The sequence below is a fragment of the Atta colombica genome, unplaced genomic scaffold, assembly GCF_001594045.1.
Source record: "Atta colombica isolate Treedump-2 unplaced genomic scaffold, Acol1.0 scaffold68, whole genome shotgun sequence".
Taxonomy (NCBI): domain Eukaryota; kingdom Metazoa; phylum Arthropoda; class Insecta; order Hymenoptera; family Formicidae; genus Atta; species Atta colombica.
In genome coordinates this window covers 555,917-561,224 of record NW_017259559.1, presented here as the reverse complement: position 1 = coordinate 561,224, position 5,308 = coordinate 555,917, and the positions used below count along the sequence as shown (strand labels likewise).

General features: G+C 28.2%; 1 pseudogene; it reads left to right on the top strand.

The window, feature by feature from the left end:
* The first annotated feature begins 983 nt into the window (after positions 1 to 983).
* The window catches only part of LOC108692253, a 29,024-nt pseudogene continuing 24,699 nt past the window's right edge, over positions 984 to 5,308 (top strand).

Sequence of the window (5,308 nt, the reverse complement as noted above, 5' to 3'; positions counted from 1 at the left end):
ACGTTTTACAATTTAAACAGCTTTAATTAAGTAGCTTATAAATGAATTTTCTTTCTAAATCATTCCTTATTTCCTTAGCTAATTTATGTGGATCAGCACTAGATCTCATTCGAATAATTTTCTCCATTCTTTCTGTTGTTCTTATGTGGTCAATCATTGCGTGGTTTGTTTACATTTTCAGTTAACCTTTCTTTTTTACAGCAGACAGAAATTGTTGAGACAGAAAACGCTTTTCAACTGCAAACTGGATTTCTTTAATATGTACGGCATTTAAAACACATTCTTTCAATTCTATTGAAACTTTGCGTTTTGGTATTATTAAACTTAGATAAATAAATGCCTACATACATAAACATTTTAATTACACACTTATATACTTGCTATTTATACTAATTATTGGCAATACAAAATACATATGATTCATCTTACTACAAATATTTATTAAATAAAGAACTAAGAATTTTTCAATGTACGATTTCAGTAACACAAATCGAATTCTACTCTTTCCTGTGATAACAACGCCATCAATGTGCATCAGATTAACGCACATATATTAATAGAAATGTCATTTAAAAAATACTTTTCGAGTGCTATTGTATATGTATTTACACTCAAATAATATTTATGTTGCATAAGATATCTAAAAGATGTCTTTTAAAGATCTTTTAAACATAAGATATCTTTTAGATATCTTACGCAACATAAATTATCTGGATATAAATACATATGCGCAATATTCTCGATAACGAAAATGACTGCTTTTAAGAATTTTCAAAAACAATTGTCTCCTTCCTCTAATTTTCTCAATTTTCAAATGATAAGATACAACGACGTTCCTTTAAAAGGAAGTTCTCAGTTTCTCAAATGCCAAATTTTTTCAGAAATTTACTCATGAGTTAATTTTATACTCGAAGTAGAAGAATACTATTTCAGAGAATTAATATATTCGCGTATTAAATATAAATTGTGTTGCGATAGTGATAATGCGGGCGTTGTATACGTTATTAATTTTGATCGCTATCGGAGGCATTTTTGAAAGAATAGTAAGTACATACTGCAAATTGATACATCTTAATAGATTTAATTTTATAAATAAAAATAATTTAGATCATTGTGTCGTTCTTAATAGCTCGTCGAAGCAAAACCATATAAAGTCGAAAGAGATGGCAATCTTTTCGTAAGTAAAAAATCAAAAACTTAAAAAATAAAAAAGGATCTTTTAATAGTATATCTTAGCTAACGCTAATCATTCAAGTTAACGCAAGTTTGATTTATACATATAAGAAGATTTATACATATAAGAAAGAAAGAATATTTTTATTTTAGAATATCTTTATTTTCAAAATATCTTTATTTTCAAAGCCTTGAAATAAGATATAGCTTTAAACCAATATAACTTGTTACATAAAAAAATTTTAGATTAAACCAACACTGTTAAATCTGTATCAAATTTAACTTAATGTGAGTCGCTATTGCTCCTACTCAATCATTGTTATTTTTTACTAAAACAATAATTTGACACTATAGCGTGTTAAATTGTACACTGTATAATCCCAGATAGCCATTCATTCCTTGACACAAAAAAAAGAAATACTTGCTGATTACAAGTTCCTTTTCGATTGCAATCATTGTTATAATGGTTATGTGCAATCATAGGGAAACAATTCCTTCTCTTCTTTCATAAATTAAGACAAATAAAGGATCTTCTTTAAGAGGATCTTTTTAAATTTTTTAAAGTTTAATGTCTTAAAATTCTCTTGTAAGATTTTAAACATTTTGCTCATTGGAAAGTATTATTAGAAATTAACTCTTTTTACAACAGTTTCTTTCATATTGCTGTCAAATTGCTAGCAAATTTGTTTTATTTGAATTATTATAGTTTTCATTATGTTGCCGTGATTGTCTTAAAACTTATAAAAGAAGAGATGGAAATTATTTCTCTCTATGCATAATCATTTATGGTATATATTGCCGCCAATATCATAAGCAAAATTGAAAGCCGCTTTCTTAAAGATAGCGATTCAGGCGAAGTAATTTGTATCAAATTTATAACAATATGCAGGAAACTTGCTATCTAGGATGTCAAATATAATCATTGTTTTAGGTATGTAAATATCAAACTGGAATTTATCAATAGATAGCCATAGCTGTCAATGTAGTTGTTGTCAGATAGTGCATCGACATTCCTTGTTCTGACATCTGACATCTGAAAGATTTTCAACTCACAACAATACAAGTTTCATACAACAATATAGTTTGTAATAGCGTTGAACATGTCGAATTTTGTGTCTGGAAACTACGATTTACAGACAGCATTGATTTTCTATTATTATTTGAAGAAAACTGCTGCAGAATCGCATCGAATGCTTGTCGAAGCTTACGGTGAGCGTGCTCTTGGTAAATCACAGTGCTTTGAGTGGTTTAAAAAATTCAAAAGTGGCGATTTTGACGTAAGAAACGAAGAACATGGAAAAAGTTTGAAGACAGCGAATTGCAAGCATTGTTGGATGAGGATGACGCTAAAACTCAACAATAATGAATCGCGGATCAATTGAATGTGACACGAGAAGCCGTCTCCATATGTTTGAAGTCCATGGGAAAGATCCAGAAAATGGGTTCCACATGAACTGAATAAAAGACAGCAGGAAAAACCGAAAAACTACTTGCGAAATGCTGCTCGCCAAATACAAAAGTCATTTTTCTATCGAATTGTGACTAGCGATGAAAAGTGGATATATTTTGAGAATCCTAAGCGTAAAAGATCATAGTTAACTCCAGGCGAACCATTGACACCGACTGCAAGGCCAAATCGCTATGGACGGAAGACAGTGCTCTGTGTTTGGTGGGATCAGAAAGGTGTGATCTATTATGAGCTGCTAAAACCTGGCGAAACCGTTAATACTGAACCGACAATAAATGATCAATTTGAATCAAGCTTTGTGTGAAAAACGAATATCAAAAAAGGCAACAAAGTGATGTTGCTTCATGATAATGCATCATCACACATAGCAAAACTGGTCAAGGAAACGATTGAGGCATTTGGTTGAGAAATATTTTCGCATGCGGCTTACTCACCAGACTTGGCTCCGTCCGATTACCACTTATTTGCATCGATGGGACACGCACTTGCTCAGCAGCGCTTCACTTCTTACGAAGATATACGAAAATGGCTAGATGACTGGTTTGGCTCAAAAGAGCAACAATTTTTTTAGCGTGGCATCCACAAATTGTCAAACAGGTGGAAAAAATGTATAGCTACTGATGAGCAATACTTCGAATAAAATATTTTTTATCATTTTCAAGCAATAAACGTGTATTTTCTATTAAAAAATTCCGGTTTCATATTTACATATCTGGTAAAATAACGATACGATTGAGTAGAAACAATGAGGAGTACTCACATTAAGTTCAATTTAATACTACAGATTTAAAAGTATTGATTGAATAATATAAAACTTCTTTACGTAAATATGTTATGTTAATTTACGTTGGTAACGTTATACAATCAGTGGCAACTCACATTAAGTTTAATTTGACATTATATAGCTTTAATAGTGATGAAAAATGTATTCTCTTTATTCAATAATAATTTTTGAAATAAAGAAAAATATTACATAAAAAATATGATCTTCAAATCGAGAATCAAAATTTTTCTATTAAAATTAAATTATTTCTATTTTACTATGTTTTAAAATAAATTGTTCATATTATTAAATTGTCTTATCAAAAATAAGCTCGTTCATCTCATATGTGGCCCAGAGATGGACGCGTTATTTATAAGAAAAAACATCAAGAAATCTCCTATAAAATTGACAGTACATGATGTTTGTTTTCTGCTAGATTCTTAGCTGGATTAGAATTTTGCATTGATATAGTACTAACAGTGCCAGCATCATAATCAATACGAGGTAGCAAAAATCTAGCTAACAATCCAGTAAGAAAATAAATATCGTGTGCCAGCGTCTTAAGGAGGTGTATATAAACAAAGTTGACAAGTCTCTTGGAGATTTTCAAGCTTTTTTAAAATAGCTTTCGGGTCCTTGAAAGGTTGTAACCGTCATGTATATAATAATGTATAAAAAAATTTATACTAGATATTTCAAAAAGATTAATGTTTATTAATCTTGCAGCATTGTCAAAAAAGTTAAATTAAAATAAAAATAGTTTTTTGTTCTAACACTATAATATATTTCAAATAACTATGTCGTCCAATAAAAATGTTCATCCTAATAAAAGAAATTTAATGTATGTTTGACACGCATAAAAATAGAATAAAAATAATTATTTTATCTTCTTTATATGAATCTTTTAAATAAAGAGAAAATTCTATTCTTATTATCAAAATAATCATATTGTGCTTTTTAAATAATTATATACTATAATTATAACATTATAGATAATTAAAATATTGTTAAAATTTTTTTATTAAATTCTTTAAAAAGACTATATTATTGCTTACATCGAAAACAATGATTGCGTTAGTTTTAGAAAGAAATACGTTAGATATCACAAAGTAAAATTAATGATCGGTATCATTCTTTTTATGCTCGTGTGTGAAGTAACTTATACACAATTAAATATAAAAACTAACCAAATCATAAATTTAAATGAGCTATATTAAGTATACAATGTGATAATGTTTATTTTGTTCAAATCTATAAATTTTACGAAACGTTTTGACTTCGCTTAATCTTCATCAGCAGTGAATATAAATTATAATCCACAATAAAATCCCATTCGATAAAATTAATGCATAATAAAATTGACACTCGAATATATTATGTATAGACTCTGTACAATAGAATAAAATTAACGCATAGTAAAATTAAATAATTCAAGATATGACACATTTGAGCATCAATTTTATTATGCGTTAATACTTTGCGTTATTTTACTATGCATTAATTTTATTCTATTACAGTCTACGACATGGCATATTCAATTTTGCGTTGATTTTATCGTATGGGATTTTTCATTGTACAAGGTTATAATTTTTATTCATTGGTTTATAAGGACTAAGTGAAATCAAAACGTCCCGTAAAATTTATAAATATAAATAAAATAAATATTATCACATTATACACCTAATATAATTCGTTTTAATTTATGACTTGGATACGTTAATCATAACTGGTAATAATTTTTTCTGTGTAGTTTCAATTTGCTGAATATTTCGAAATAGCAAAAAATTTTCGCAGAATATTCAAATAAAATATTTGGAATGATATATTTGCCTGGTTTGATTAAAATGACTCACCCTATATATATATATATAAAAAGTTTTGAACTTCAACATGAAGATGACATT